This window comes from Patagioenas fasciata, chromosome 5, assembly GCF_037038585.1.
Source record: "Patagioenas fasciata isolate bPatFas1 chromosome 5, bPatFas1.hap1, whole genome shotgun sequence".
NCBI classification, from domain to species: domain Eukaryota; kingdom Metazoa; phylum Chordata; class Aves; order Columbiformes; family Columbidae; genus Patagioenas; species Patagioenas fasciata.
The window spans coordinates 7,783,121-7,799,738 of record NC_092524.1 but is presented as its reverse complement, the minus strand read 5'-3'; the positions used below and the strand labels follow the sequence as shown (position 1 = coordinate 7,799,738).

General features: G+C 45.1%; 1 long non-coding RNA gene across 5 annotated transcripts in view; it reads right to left on the bottom strand.

Annotated features, from left to right (window-relative positions):
* The window catches only part of LOC139828071 (uncharacterized), a 41,269-nt gene that overhangs the window by 20,347 nt on the left and 4,304 nt on the right, over positions 1-16,618 (bottom strand). For 4 of the 5 annotated variants that reach the window (XR_011739254.1, XR_011739253.1, XR_011739255.1 and 1 more), the window contains exon 1: positions 15,405-15,595. The exons of the other annotated variant lie outside the window; for it this stretch is intronic. This is a non-coding gene — a long non-coding RNA (uncharacterized lncRNA). Of the gene's footprint in view, positions 1-15,404; positions 15,596-16,618 lie in introns of those variants that run through there. 5 annotated transcript variants of the gene reach the window in all.

Genomic DNA, 16,618 nt, shown 5'->3' with positions numbered 1-16,618 from the left:
CCCATGACTCAGCTATCAGCCTTGACAACTCCTAGCCCCAGCCCTGCCCCTGGGCAGTTGCTGCTCTCAGGTGCGTCATGGCATATGCCAGCCTGGGTTACATCTCGGAACGTGCCAGTTTGGGTCAAACCACAACTCAGAATATGCCAACCCACCTCAGGACATACCTATCCTGGTCACGCTCTGTCCTTATGATGGGCAGCACCACGGGGCTGGGGTGAAAATTCCGTGCCCTCCCATGCTGGGCACGTCCCCAGCGCTGCCTTACAGCCCAGCCTCCATTTTGGCTGCCACAGTCCCAGACCCCCAAGGGCAGGTGCAGTATATATTTGGGATATTTTTGTGCAGCACCAACACAATAAGCCGCTTTCTGGGAAGCTGCTCGCAGCATTTGGTAGCCTAAATCAGAAACAAGCCCCACGTGCCTTTTCCCAGGGATGGCTGAGATGTGTCCTGCTGTTCAAGCACAGTTCTGGATTCAGGATGGGGACTTTCAAGGACACGTGTCTGTCCTGCCTCATCCATCCCACTGTCTGCAGACGCCCCCTGTGCAAAATAAGGACAGAGTCCTAATGAATCCATATATAATGTCATTTCTCCTTAGATGGCCTCTGCCACCAACAGCTGTCTCTGAATTGTTTCCTTAGAAGAAAATTGTGCTTAGATCTTCTGCAGATATCACTTCTTACCCGAGAACAGGTTTAAGGGGTTTTAAGTATTCATCAAGTTGCAGAGTTTGGGGATCACACATTTTTCATATTTTCGCTTGGATTTTAAACCTTATCTTATGACATCTGTAATCACTGCTGGTCTGACCTACTTAGTGAAGTCAAAGACACTGGAGATAAAACTGAGCGATCCAGCTCAACACATACTTGTAATTTCAAGGTCCTGACAGAATTTGTTAGTTTAAAAACTAACTAATCATTTCTTGCTCTTGAAAAACTAATTGTAAATTTGCATTAAAAAAAAAAAAAAAGTTATTTACAAAATAAAACCTTTGTGTTTGCCTAAGAAGGTAAAATCTGTAAGGCCAAATAACTGCACCTGAAATGTATACAAGGATTTCTAACAGCACTGCATGATAACCAATGCTAATCTCTCTCAGCGTAGACCAGTGTGCTACAGTCCCTGTAAAGCTCACCTTAACTGTGGTGAAAAAATCTTCTTTTTTCTTTTTTTTGAATGCTTTCCGCTGAATCTCCATTTCAAATCCAGAAAGCAAACAAGTTCTAGCAGACCTTCCCTTGCAAAATGAATTTGTCAAGCTCTGCTGCATTTTGCTGAAGTGTAAGAAACTTAAATAAAAGTGATCCTAAAGTTAAGAAGCTGGCTTCAGGGCAGAGACCGGTGAAATATCTGTGAATATATTCTCTCTTCCTAAAGCTGGAGGTCTGGGTAGGTTTTCTTGTTGCCAAAGGAAATAATTAATGAGTCTAAGACCTTTCTGAGACTGATCTTTTCCCTTTCCTATTGAACTATGCAGCTATCCAAAAATATTTTGCAGATATGAGTGAAAATAATTTAGGAAATCGATTCCATATTTTGAGACAGTATCTGGGATTTTCTTTATTCTGTTATGCTTTTTATGTATCTATCAAGATTTACAGCAAACAAAAACTGCCAATGCTTAATAGTTTGCAGGAGCATTCGTGCAGGACCTGATCAAGAGCCTCTTCCCATCCCAGGGACATAAAGCTTCTCAAAATCAAGCACAAGGGTTCCAGGCAGGTCCTGGACCCTGAGCATCAAACAAGACTTTCTTGCCTTAATAACAAAAAATGCTTGGAGTGCAACGGTGTGTTTTCCTGGTATTTGATGCCTTGGTTTGTTCTTGGGAGAGTACAGCTGCACTATTTAATCCTGCATTTTTCTGGTTTTGAATCTATATTATGAACCCATTGCCAAAGAGCCTTCCAAAATTATTACATGGCTGTGACCATGGCATTAGTGTTTGACAAGCACTCACTGTCTGTCTAATATTTTTCTGTATTTTTACCACTTAAGTGCAAGATAGAAGACATTTTTGCTGCATCTGATCTGCACTGAAGCAACCTATATAAACTGCTGTTTATATTTGGCAGCCTTACGCTGCCATTTGGGAACTTGCATGTTTAGTTTTCAGTGACCCCTTCAGACACAGGCACAGACCTGCTCTGCCACGATACCAGCTCTCGTGTACGTGGGGGTGTTCGCAGACATGCTTTGCTGGGCAATCAAATATAATTTTAAAATGTGCAAAATTAATGCGTGTGATGTTTTATTCCTGGAGGTAAAATCCACTTAGCAGAACTTCAGTGTTCTACTGAGTGAGTGATTCCTGCTCAAAAATGCATTTCTGCGGTTTTCTCAATGAATTTCCTCAGGTGACTGATTTATCGATGGCTGAATAGTGGTTGAAAGACAAGTGCACATAATCAACATAAATTACTAGTATTAAGCGAGTGCCAGATACTGGGAGTCTTTATTATTGTAGACTATCTCATATCAGTCATTTTTTTTTTCTTATAATGTGAGAAAAAAGTCATTTGCCAAACAGTACAATTCATTTCTAAGCTCTGAAATGTAAGGGCTGCTTTGCTTTGTTGTTACCATAAACAAAGTAAACCGTAAACTGCCTATTGCATTCCTTAGATGAGATAGACGAAGATTTACTAACCGAAAATCAGTTATATCTGTGGATGCCACTTCATAATTAAGATACAGATCCCTGAGCCTGCAAAGATTCAGGTGGAGCCTTAACTCTATGTACAGCGAGAAAACTCAGAACTCTAGCGAAATCCCTTGCAAAAACACATGCAGAATATTTTTAGGAGCAGGGTCTGTAGGAGCAAACCCTCAAGGACTGTTGCCACATGCCAGCAAGACTTGTCTATCTCAAGGAAGGGAAATTACAAAGAAATAGTCCTGAAGCCTGGCTGGGCCACTCTTGCATCATCGAAGGTGGCTGCAGGTTTCATCGCAGGCTCTCAGGTTGAGGTAGGCAGGCAGCACCTCGTGTCCAAACCAAACCCACGGCTGTGGGATTCGTGAAGTGCCAGCCTGGGGTGCGGGCAGGTGGACTGAATGAAGTTCAGAACTCAGCGTTTGCTCCCTTTGCATCCTTTGCCTCCAAGGATTTGGGGCTCCGGAAAGTTTTCTGCTTTAGAGAGAGCTTGTCTTACGTTTTAGGGGAAAGGCAGATCATGCAAATCGGAACTGGCTTATGTAGCTGCTCTCTCTTGCTAAACAGCGTGTTTCTGTCTGTGTTTGTGTTTTTCTACCCCATCTCCTTCCTGCATAATCTGTCAATATTGGGTTTCCTTTCATTAGACTTTCCGCTCTCTTAGTGTCTATTCTTCCTCGCTGATATTTTCTGCCTTTAACACTGCATTTTTCAGTGGTTTGATTCAAACTGAAACTGTTAGGGTGGTATCTAAAATAATTAATTTGTTTCCATGTATTTACTGTAAAGCTCACTGTTTGTATCAGCTTCATTCTTTGGATAATATTTCTGGGGAAAACATAACTCTCATTAAATTTTAGATCCTTTTTTTAATCTTGCTTCAGGCATAGGCTCTAAGAGACGCATGTAACATAGATGCTTCATTTATTCCTCCAAATATGCAAAGAATATGACTATGTGCAATAAACCTCACTAAGGATAGAGCTGAATACGAGAAAAAAAAATCAATTATCAAGCTGCTGTAAACTCCTTATTATATAAGAATTTCAACACCTACTGATGTGCCTGAGTCTCCATTGCACCCTTGTGAATTTAAGAGCCTGGGACATACAATTATTCACGAATACGAGCTGCGTGTTTGTGCACAAACTGTTCAACAGATTTTGAAACAGCCATCCAAGGATGATATGGCTGTTAGTCAAAATCTGACAGCAAAGGCGGTATTTTTGTTTCAAAGGGGACATTCGGAATGTGACTCAGAGAGAAATCATGCGGGATACTGGGACTTCATGAAAAAAACTTAGAAAAACACATCGTTGCCTGGAAAACGTGGACATCTGTGTGCAAATTCTGCAAAATTTGCAATATCTGAGATGTATCTCTTTCCTTTTACCTGCAGATCATGGATCAAGTGATGTCTGCACTAAAATACCGAGCAGCACACAGGGGAAGGGGAAGGCAATGCTTAAACTTCCATCAGCCTCAGAGGGACTAAGATTTAGTTTCTGGGTTTTGCATCTAGGTGTAAATCTGGCTTTGGGCTATGATGCACAGTTCTGCCAGATGTGGTTAGTGTTAATCACATGTTATTTAGATCAATATGGATCTCTGTTTGATGCATGTAGCAATTGCTCACTGCTCTGTATTCTCTAAGTCTTTGTATTTAACAATATCGGTTCTAAAGAGCAATTTATACCCAGGCTACATACCCCCTCGCTCCCCCAAACCCCAGTATTACTGGTAAAGTCCTACTGCTCATAAAATATAACATGAAATACTACAGTTCTGATATTTTTAGTGTACTCATAGTCCCACTAATTTCACTATTAGTGGGATTTTTCACATCACATTATTTGGTATTAACTGCCTGTGTGTAACTGGAGAAATCAGTAGTGACACAGCAGCATTGAATATTTGAAATGCACATCTCCAGGAAAGGTTCTGTCTCCCTGTCCACATACACACATGCTTGTATGTGTCTCCCCATCCCAGTGCTTGAATCAGAAATATATGGTTGTTATTGCAAAAACATATGTAGCACAGCAATATCACAATCGAATGTATGCTCAGGCATGTTGCAGGAAGTAGCAGCAATTTACAGCCACATCAAATGCCACAGTTTCAGCTTCCTTAAGAAGTGTTTCTCACACCAGAAAATGTAATTACCATTCCACTGTGCCTTCCCACATGGTGATCTGAAACACTTCAGTAAAATGAAGTGACCTATCAATACCATATCTATCACAGATGAGGCATCTACAAATACAGATCAGCGTAATCTGGTCATTGATTTTAGGATTCTCAGTCCTCCAAGGAATATGACAAATCTATATATTGTCCCTGAGTGATGGGGTTTGCTTTTGCATTTCTGATTTCATCGGGGAACCCGTGTAAAAGTTAATGTAAGCAGAGAGCCCTCTGCTGCTGCCCAGCTGAGGAGGCTCAGGGTCCCCCAAAACCCAGCTGCAGTGCACACCACTAATTAACAACCAGGTGCCTGTACTTCCCACAAACAAAGTGCAGACAGACCAATCTCATTCTCATGTTAAAGAAAAGGACAACCTTTTCAATATTTGTGAAAGTTCCAGCTTTGCCCCAGATTTGTCTTGTTTTGGAATCCACTTGTATTGTGCAAGCGTAGGTACCACTCCTGGTGGGGTTTGGTGAGGTGGTGGTGTAAAGGAAGCATTTGGCTCTCAGTGCGAACCAGTAAATCTTATTTGTAAGAATGGTCATACAGAAAAAATACTGTCCTGCTGTATCTTTATCTGGAGTTTGAGTGTGCAGTGTTATCTCTTTGACATACTTGCCCCATAACAGATTGTATACAGATAAATGTGTCCTTGAAACAAAAAGAGACATTATCTTCCTGAGAGACCCAGAAAACTGAGGGGCTATGTCTATAGGTTTGTGAATGCACACACACACAGAGTCCTTCGAACAAACACACTTACACAATGTTTTATGTAACTGAACTTCAGTGCAATGCAAACGTTTACAAGAAATGGCTTGCAACTTAGTGGCTAAGGACAACTGAATAACTTGCAAGGAAAAGTTCCTAACATCTTGAATGTTTCAGTTCTAAATTAATCAGAAAATGTACACATGTATGAAGAAATGTTCAGTTTCCAGTTAATCTTTAAAATCCAACACAAACACACACACACACACAATGTATTTAGGTATTACATAGAAAAGATGTGTAATAAAAATGCCTGGAACTACTACAAATTTCCACAAATACCCTGGATATTGTTCCCAGAGGCTACTCCTATCATTCTAAACACCACAGCAACTTCAAGTTTTCCCCACTTACTCAGATTAATATATCAATACATATTCTTTCTTCACTCAAACTGTAATCTATTGCCAAACCTAACTGGAACCAACATGTTGGCAGAGGTGCAGAACAGGCAGTTTTCCAGTCACCATGTGAAGCCTGTGATATCTGACCAGCTACAGCTGAAGTTGCTACCACTGAGCAAGGTATATCCCAAATATAATACCCAACACAGACATCTAGCGTGGATTGAACACCTAAATATTACATCTTTAAAACATGCAATCACTATGCCCAGGAATGTAATTGTCAGTGTGTTTTGGAAATGCTGAATTTGTTTCTGCTCTGCTTGGAGAGAGTATTTCCTCACCCTTTGTTTGCTATGATAATCGAGACAAACTGTCTTTAAAACTGAAGAAAAATTACAATATTCCATCTATACAGATGTTTAGAACGATTGCTTCACAAAGTGCACGACAGCCTGACAGAAGGATTTCCAGGTCACTTAGACTGACCTGCAGAGCCAGGTTTTACCACTGTGAATCATGAGGATGTTCCCAACTCATGACCCTCCACAGACACCACCATCTCAGACAAACTCCAAGGAATGAGCTCTTTTGTGCCAAAAAAAAGGAAGCCTGACATTACTGCATCTACTCTACACCTTTGAAACTGCTAGTTTATGCAACATCATTACTGCATGAAATACGATTCACACGTGCACAGCGATCGCGGCTGTGAGATACGCTGTTAAAGATGCAGGCTCCTCCACAATCCTCGTTTGCCGTCTGCTTTCAATCCCCGCCCAACATGCTGGGCAGACCCCCAAAACCATGTAACTCATATATGAGACTGCACGTCCTACTCACTAAACAGCTATAAGAACTCCCATTTTTCCAGAAAAAGCTCAATTTTAGAAAAAAAAAAAAATAAGTGCTTAGTATTGATTGTGATAGAAGAATAGAAATAAAACCTGCGGTATTCAGTTATTGACAGAAACACCACCATGCGCTGTGCCAGCTGTGATTTCAGCCTAGTGACCATATCACGTGGACCTGGGATTTTGTCCATCACATCAACAAGCTCCGGCTCAGACCTGTGAAAGCCAGAGCTGTATACATGGCTCTAATGTTATATCTGGTGAGTCTTGCAACTCAAAGAAAAGCACGTCTCACTTACTTGCCATGTAAACAAGTACAGACCACATCACCAAAAAGAGTCTGAGATTTGCCCAGTAAATCAGTGAAACACCTGTAGTGTCTCACATATTTCACAAAGAAACGTTTGTCCAGTTGCGCATTGTATCCGTTCTGAATAGTTACACATGGGGCCATAGGCAGAGAAATACAATCACAAAGAAACGAAGTGTTATAGAAATCTGTATTCTATTTCTATCTCTGCCTTATATAATAAAAATATTATGTATAGGGATTTATTTAAATAGATGTATGTTCTATGTAGAATATAAATATAGAATGTAAGTATAACACATAGCTATAAATACAGAATATAAACCTTTAGGTAAATCTATACTCCAAATCAAACCTGATTTAAAAACACTATTGCAATTTGGTGCGAAAGTTTTTGCTTGCTGATATGCAAAGACATGCAAAACATTTCTGTAAACAAGTGGTATGAGCTTTTCAGAAGGATCTATAATATTATATTAACTAGTTGCATTATATACATAGGTTTTCCTAGATAGCACACATCATTTTCACAGTAACATAGTTTTTGAACCTGAAATTATTCTTCATTTCTGATATGGAATTTTGTCAACAGGGTCACTTTTAGAAAAGTAGGAAATTATAGGAAACACAGGCCTAAAATTTGAACAAATAGAGGAGTGTTCTCTTTGCTCATTCTAAAATGAAATTAGAGTCTAGGAGCTGTAATGTCTTGCGTGATATATCTGTGTAACGATACCTACTGACACTTGGTGATCATAAATTACAGTATTACTGGAAAACCAGGGTCAGCTGATAAAGAGGCAGTCAAAGAGGTCTGTCCAAATAACTACCTTCCTGACACGAGGGTCCCAAGAAGCCACGAGGAGCGGTTCATGTTCCTCCACTGCACGCAGGACAAAATCCAGAAATTGGTATGAAAATGGGTTAGACACCCCTCACAGGGGTCGGTGCTCCGCAGAAGGAAAGGAAGAAAAAAGTGACACTATTAACAGAGGGTGTGTGAAGGTGTGAACATATCGCTGAGGTCGGGTGCAAGGGGTGTGCATGTGCGTTAAGCTGGTTTTGGTTTGTGCTGCATCTTCTGGGGCCAAAAGCAGCCAGGCCAGGTCCCATCCTGCTCAGCTAAGCAGAGGCACGCTCGAAACCATGTCTGAGAAAGGGTGGAAGAACATCAGCTTTTGTGTCTATGTGTGTGAGAGGGAAGCCAGAGACACGATATGACCCCATGTGCCTTCAGTCTGAGCACTCGGGGTGCCCGTACGCCTGCTCCCACCATCAGGAAGGTCTCGAGGGGTGCAGGTGCAAGCAATTGCAGGTAAAAAAGGGGGAACTCCAAGCAACCTCGCACCCAAAAGTCTCCTGTGTCCAATTTCACTTTCGAGAGACACCTGAAGGCATCGCAGACTGTGTTGTGGTTTGAAGGGGAGACAGCCTCACCCCCCACGTTAGGGCACTACCTGGATTTTTGTTGTGCTTTTCCCACAGAGGTGGAGTTGGGAGAGGGGAAGACAAAACGTCCCAACTTAATTTCTTTTTAATGGTCTGATGGAGCGTCTGACATGTGAATCCTCACTGTCCCTGCTCTCCAGCTTGGCTTCAATGATGACTTTTAACAAACAACCTCCCCCAGACAGGGAAATTCTGTTACCTTGCCCAAACCTGCTCAAATACTTTGAGCTCCCAGTTACACACTTAACACAGGATTTTGGCAAAATGCGGGAGAGGCGCATACTTTGAACTGGAGATAGACTTAAAAACAGCCCCTTGATCGTCAATGATGTCTTTATCCACTGAACCAGAATGGGGTTTCATAAACCCTTACGCCCATAATTTCTTGATCTCCTCCTGACGTGTCAGCCAGCCTCTGCAAACCGGGTCATTTTAAAAGAGTTCACACGCCTGTGTTCCTGCAGCCCTACAATGTGCATTATAAGTAGCTTACCCAGAGCCATCAGTGACCACAGATTAGTGGGGCGATATTCCCTCTGGAAATCTTTCAGCCTGCATTGCCTTTCCCTCATTACAGAGGCTATCGGGTCCACATTGCTTCGCATCTGCTCACCAAGGGGGCTTTGCATTAACTCGGCTTGGGGTTTCCGAGTTTTGCCTCTGAGCGGATCATGGACTAAATGGGATGCTCATTTCCAGCACCTGGCAGGGAAGGGGAGCCCTGCCATGCCGGCTGGGTGCCCCAGTGTCCCCATGCCGGGGCTGGCTACTGGGGCAGGGTGGGCTCCATCCGAGTGTGTCCTTCACAGGGGCTTTGCTCCTTGTGACTTCAGCTCAACGCACAAGTCCTAACTGGAAATTAAAAGCCTGTCCCCTAGTAGTCTTCAAGGGTAAATTTCAGAGGCTCCAGCAGTCGATAATTAACAACTTATGTTGTTCCCCTCACTGTTGCTCTAGCTGTGGTATTTTTAAAGCTTTTTATTAAAAATTAATTTCTTTATTTTGTTGGAGACCCATCACTCGGTCACGTGGCTCCCTGTCATGTTTCTATCCTTCCTACTCATATTCGAGTTATGCCATCAAGCTAATATATTGTGACTGCTCTTCTCTCTTGTGACAAAGCCTTGCAGCTGCCTCCAAATCAATAGATGTCAAAGAAATATGAAAACAATCATGACAGAGAACTTAAATCCTGGCTAGAGTCTGCATAATAAAAAATGTGCTTCTGTTCTCAAGGCAGCGGATTAATTTATCCGAAAGTTTAGTCAAATTTTATTCCGGTACCTTTTTCCCAGCAGATAGAGCTACATCTGTTGGGTTTGTAATGTAATTTGTAATTACTGCCCTTCATGTGGTCCAATGCCTTGAACCATCTTTAATTAAAAGCATAATTAAGGGAAGATCTAAAGGAAGACAATTACCAGATGGTCTTTTTTTTAGAAACAGTTAGTTGCATTGAGGATGTATCCTGGTCCGTTTCTGACTTGGATTAAAAAGCAGACTGCCTCCTGCACAATCTGCAAGGCGAGAGGCCGAAAGGGGCTCAGGCATCCTGGGCAGAACCACAGTCAATAACTGTGAGCAAGGCCAGCAGGGGATTTAGGGGGGACCGGGGGGACCTTTGGGCAGAGGGTCACCCTGGCTCCATCACATTTCCAGGGGCAGGTGAGCCCTGTTGCCCTCCTCCAGCCCAAAACTCTGGTAAAAACCACTCCAGCCAACCCCCTCACCACTGGGGGACACTCTGTGGCGTCTAGAAAACGTTTTCCTGGTGAAAATAGTAATTAAGAGTAGTAGTGATAATGATAACAACAATAATAATAAAGGAGAGACTAAGACTCACAACAGCCTCCAAAAATGAATTGTCACCGCTGCCCTGGGTGGGACAGACCATGATGTGGGGACTGTGTCTGCACAGCCCGTGCTCATCACAGCCTGAGAGGGTGTTTCAGCTAAAGCCCTGTCAGGCTGCAGGACAGGGGCATCTCCTCCACCACCCTGACCTCACTGGGGTCGGTTTTGGGGTCCCTCCTTACCTCTTGGGACACCCTCCTTGCAGAAGAACCTCCCCCCTCGCACCTGGAAGTTTCAAAGAAGACCATTACTAAAGGAGAGAGGGCGGGAGTGGATGGAAAATAACCCCGGAAAATATGAATAATGCAACGAAGTACAGAATTATGCGTGAGCATGAAATTTCTAGGGGAAGCTGGGCATAAAAAAAAAAAAAAAAAATAAAGAAAGAAAAAAAGAGAGAAAAAAAGGAAACCTCGAGCAGTGGTGTAATGTAAATTAAATTTTTGCTGTATTACTAAGATTTCATTATTTGACTGTTCCTACTCAAAGTAAGACAGCGATGAATCGTAATCATTTCAATTATCTTCAAGATAGTTTCTTTAGGACACAAGTTGTCAAAGATAAAAAAGTACATTCTTGCTGCTCCATGGGTCCATTTTCCAGACGGTTTGTCGTTCTTGCTGCATGATTTAGTCGGGGCTTTTTTGCATACTCCGGCTCTCCCACACGCCCTCCGCGGGGGCGCGGACCCGCTCCCTCCCCGCGCGGAGTGGCCGCGCAGGGCTCCGCGCCCGCGGAGGCGGCGGGGCTGCCCCTGTCCCAGCTCCCGCTTCGCCACCGTTCTCTTCAATTAACTTCGCACAACAGGTTTTTGGTTGATTGGTTGGGTTTACCATTTTTTTCCTCTTATTTTTCCTGCTCTCCCTCTCTCGCTTCCCCCTGTCCCCGGAATATTTCCTGGCCCATTACTCTAATAAAGAAATAAATGCGGGGCGACCCGGGGCAGGATCCGTCCCCATCCCCGCAGCCCTACAAATACTGTTTTCTCCCTGCTGATATGGGTTGATTTGCAAGTGAGAGCTGCTCTCCACCGGGATGGCGCTTAGGTCTCTTCAAGCACAAACCAAATAACATTTAAATGTCTTTTTAGTGCCGAGGCATTATTTATTTAAGTGGCCGTCGGAAATCACAGCCACGCGGGTCCCAGCTCCTCCCGGAATATTGTCCTTGCCGTTTTATTAGAACGACTGGTTTTAAAGAGACTCTTTCTGAATAAAAGAGCGCGTTTCTCCCCATTATTCATATCTAGGGAGTCCCAGGCCTTTACTACATTAAAAAAGCTTCAAAAGGACAATTCGCCATCCACAGATATTATATTTGTGAAATGTCCTTTTGTCGAAGCTTTTAACACCTTCTTATAACGAATCATTTGTTCTTTTCTTTTTAATTTTGATAGACAATTAGCCATCAAATATACACCAGTTGACTGTAACCGAGCATTAAACTAGCCTTTATTTAACGCTAATTTAGCATAGCTGCTTTGTTTAACTTTGCCATACAAGAACCAGGTTTTGTAGCAAAAAAAAATAGGTGTAATTTTATGTGGGGCTTCATTTATTTTGGCCCTCTACACAGCAAGCCCTGTCCTCTTTGTAACCCATTCTGCTGGGCAGAAACACCATTTCGGAGTGCCTAGCACCTGGAGTCTGGAAAAAATTAGCATTGATATAGATTTAGTTGAAATGTAATCTCTTAAATCTGTCCAAGATTCGGGGAGATAATTACACTTTCACTGAATTGCCAGGGGTCAGCGTCTCTGTGGACCTGAGGAGTTGATTTACTAACAATAGTGTTACATAAAAAATGGTGTTTGAGATTATAATGTTAATAGATGCAGTCACTGGGGAAAGCAGGCAGGCTACAACTAATTCGAGGGAACTTGGTTTTTGCTTTACAAGGATTCAAATCACTTGCAGCATTTAATTTAGAGGAATGAGTTTGGCAGTAATTACAGCAAATGGAAAGGTCGCCTTGGAATATTAGTTATTTTTTCCTAAGTTGGGACTCGGGATTTTGGGGGAAGGGTCCTTTTTCTATGCCCCTGGTGATGGCCGGGAGAGTCGCGTTGCTGCAGCATTGCCCTTTTACCACTCGTCACATCGGACCCAGCAAAAATCCGCTCAGACAAAAGAACCGAGGACGAAAAATATTTGTATAAGCGCTGGAGCTGGCCCTCGAGTGGGATCCGGCAGATTTTATGGGGAGTCAGGATTTCTTTCTGCTCCTGGGGGATGTTGGCCGGGCCGGGGGGGCACAGCTCGCCGACCCGTACCAGGTCAGCATCTCCTCGGGCAGAGGGCATCACGTCTTAGGTGGAAATGGTCGGGAGTTTCGTTGGCATTTTGGGGGCACGCGACAGCACCAGGCTGGGGCGGGGGCACAGCTTATCCAGAAATGACCTGACGGGTACTAGATGGTACAAATCCGGACACTTGCTCAGCTCACCGCTCTCAGCACCCGACAGAGCACGCTGCACGTCTGGGCAACCTGGAACCTCCAGCCCAAAACCTGTGTCATGATGACCCCTCGCTTGGGAAGCCTCCCTCTTTTGAAGGACCGCGGGTTTCCCTGCTGCGACCCCCGTACCGGGCTGGGGAGACCGCGGTCAAGAGTGGCCATGGGGAGCTGAGAGACAGGGCCGCCCCCGAGGGAGCGGGGCTGGTGCCGGGTGTGGGTTCCAGACACGGCCCTGTCACCCCTAAAGGGGGTCTCACGGGTGGTGTCTCCCTCCCCGCTTCCCGAGGGGTCCCTGCAGACCCGGTGGGTGGGGAAGAGGGAAAGTCCAAGCCGGTCCGGCCCGCTGCCGGCAGCCCGATTGCTGGCCGCGCTGCGCGGGCGCGGCCGGGTGCGGAGGAGCGCGGAATCCCTGAGCCACGTCCATCCCCCCGCCGCCGACAGCCGCCGACAGCCATAAATTCAAACCAATTAATTACCTACGGGACACACCGCCGGCCGACCGCGTTTTGCAGCCCGGGCTGAGCGAGCGGCAGTTTATCACCGGTGAGCCGGCACGCCGAGGGGTGATGCGCTACCTGCGCCGGTGCCCCGCTCCACGTCCCTCCGCGCTGCGGCCGCGCGGCGGTCGCGGACAAAGGCGGGCGGGAGCGGCCCCCACCTGCTCGTCCCACCATCCGGCCCCGCTGCCCCGGGAGAGCCGGCCCCGGGGGCAGGGGCTGCGGGGCGGTTGCGGGGTGGCTACGGGGCCGTGGCTTCGGTGAGCGCCGGGAGCCCGGGCAGAGCCGGCGCCGCAGCCTCCCGCCGCCCCCCGACGCCCTCCGTCCCTGGCTGTTTATGTTTTAAGTCCACCCGATCTTATATGTAACAGCAATATATATGTTAATTGAAAACTTCTGAATTTAAAAAGGTTGTGACAAGTTATAATTTGTCTTGTCAATGTCTGGAATCCTTGTTTAGCTCTTTAGTTGTGTCTGCTGCTCGTGCCTGTCAGATAACAGCTTGCCTAACACGCTGCCTTCCTCTCTTATGGCACGGAAATGACAAATGTGCTGTTTTATCCATACAATTTATTTCATTATTGTTGCCAGCACGAAGCATCACAATCAATCATAAGGAAGTCCAGTTGGCAGGTGTCAATCTTGGTATGTTTTTGTACGTCTCAGTCTATATTTAATCCAATTACAAGGGTCATGGAGTAAGTGCAAATCCCCTTGTTACAACTCACATCTTATTCAAGATTTAAAGTAAAAAGTCAACTTGATCACATGGGCGCTTTGGGGGACCTCCGATACCTTTTGATATGTCGTGTTCCCCTCCCAAATTATGCAGAGATAGCGTTTTATTAAGGAGTCGGTTGGGGTTTGAGGATTTTTTTTTTCCTGAGTGTTTGTGTGCAAATGAAGTATCTTGTTATTTCGCTAAAGAAGAGGGAGGCTTTAATGATGGGAGATCTTTCCGCTCATTGCCCTTTCAAATACAATTGTAGATCGAACTCAGCCTTGTCACGTTGAGGAAAAGTGAATTTCTAACATCCAGGACGTGCCTGTCGACTTTCAGCGAATTGCATCCAATCACCCCCAGGGAATTCAGCTAATGTCTCAGTCTAAACCGGGATGAGGGGAGAAAAACAAATCAAACATTGTCCGGAGTCACGCTTATTATGAAAATGTTTTAAAGGATAGAGAAGGGAAATAATTCAAGACAGCCCAGAATAAAGTTTTAGACAAATTAATAGCGTTAGGAGTCTTCGGGGAAAAAAAAAAAATAGAGAGAAAGCCCAGCTACAAAGTTGGGGTATAAAGAAATTATTTACAGCTATACGTTTCTTTTTTAAGCAAGAAGTATTTTTTAAAATCTTGGTTTGTTTTTTTTTTTTTTTTTGGATGAGAAAACAAGGTTACGGCATTGAAAATAATAGTCTTATTATACAGTCGGCTACAGTGGGATTCTTCACGAGGGAAAATGTTATCTTTCTGCTAAATTTCTGTCTTTAGGATGCTTCACTTCACAGAAGTTTCTTGCAGCATCTAAAATTAAACCCCCCAAACACACGCTCCCGCACACTAATCTGGCTTGTTACAACAAGTTCCCGGCTCGCCCCGCGTTCACAAACCGGGGTGCCCCGTGTCAACCTGCTCAGCCCGCTCTAGGAGGATGCTCAGGAGAAGCCGGGGTGCAACCGTTTACCAGGTTTCAGGAGAGCCTCGCAGGCTGCCATCCACACAACAGGCGGAAAGCTCTCAAACGTCTACATGGCAACACACAAAAAGCCATTTCAAGAGTAACTCGGGTATTTTTTATTCGAAGAGATAGTGCTATTCAGTTTATATCAAACTGCGAGAGGGCTGAACCGACAGGACGAGAAGATTAAAAAAAAATAACCAAAACAAAACAAGAGCAACATTACATTTCTGCACCGAGGTTTAAACGCAATTCTGGGGGCAAAATAGAAATATTAGACAAGTAAAGAAACGTGTGGATAAAACAAAAAGTATTTAAAACCACATACCTTGGACAAGGGCAAAATATCCCAGTTAAAATGCTAGTCAAGTGCCTCTTTCCTTGAAAGCCAAAACCACGTTTCTATCGCAATATTTTTCCCGTCCTAGAGAGTTTCCTTTGGGTTTTACCGTTTATTGTAGCTAGTCTTGGACCCTGCAGCCTGTGCAATGCCACAGTAAACAAATTGTTCTGATGTGCTTATTATTATTGCTCAAGTTCTGCTTGGATAGAGAATTAAAGCTCATTATTACAGTGTGTGTTGAGAATTGCTCAACCTATGTGAAAACGGGGGTTTGGGGCATCCTCGGGAAAAAAAAAATCACAACTTCATATCGTGGTCTAAATCAAATATGTATAATGCTTATAAATTTGTAACACGTTGCCGAGCCCCGGCTCCTATCCGCTGCCCGGTGCGACGGCACCCGCACCGAGCCCGACTCCTCTCCGCGCCCGCGGGGCTCCTCTCCGCGCTGTGCCGCGGAGCCGCCTCCCTCTTCTGCGGCCCAGGTGAAGACAGCGGACCCGACGATGGCAGACGCAAAAATAAATGAGGGTACACACGGAGATGGCGGGGCTGTTCCCCCCCTATTTCTCCAGCACCACTCCCTGCCTGAGCCACCCTGTTCCCGGAGCGGGGTCTCCGGGTGCTGCCCGCACGGCTGCGCGGCGGGGGGCGGCCGGTTCCGCGTTCGAGCACCCTCCTCCGCCGTCCGAAGGGTGAGACGGAGCCTGTCCGGGGCATCCCCGCCGCTGGGCGTCCCGAGCCAGCACCTGGCGGGGAGAGGCGGCCCGGCCCGGTCCCGCCGCCCTCAGGGTCCCGCCTGCCTTGGAGCGCAGCGTTTTGCAGATATTTTTTCCCCTGTTCCTTTTTATTATGATAATTTTAATTTATTTAATTTTTAATATTTTTTTTAGCCTCTGCAGCGATCTCACAGTCAAACACGGACTCTGCTCCCGGCGCTCCCCCACCTTCCTGACTCGCTTCCCCCTCTCTCTCTCTTTTTTTTTTTTTAGGAGATAAAAAGGCAAACAGAGAGCGCTCTGGCGCTGGCGAGGGGACTGTTTGCCTGCCTCCGCCGAGGCCTGGCCAAGCAGACTTGGCTTCACGCCTGAGCAGTTTCTGGAGAGCGGCGCGCTGGAGAGCAGGGGAGGCAGCACCTGGCCCTGCTTTAGGAGCCATCTCCTTTTATTGACAGCCAGATAAGCAGGCGGGAGCCGTGG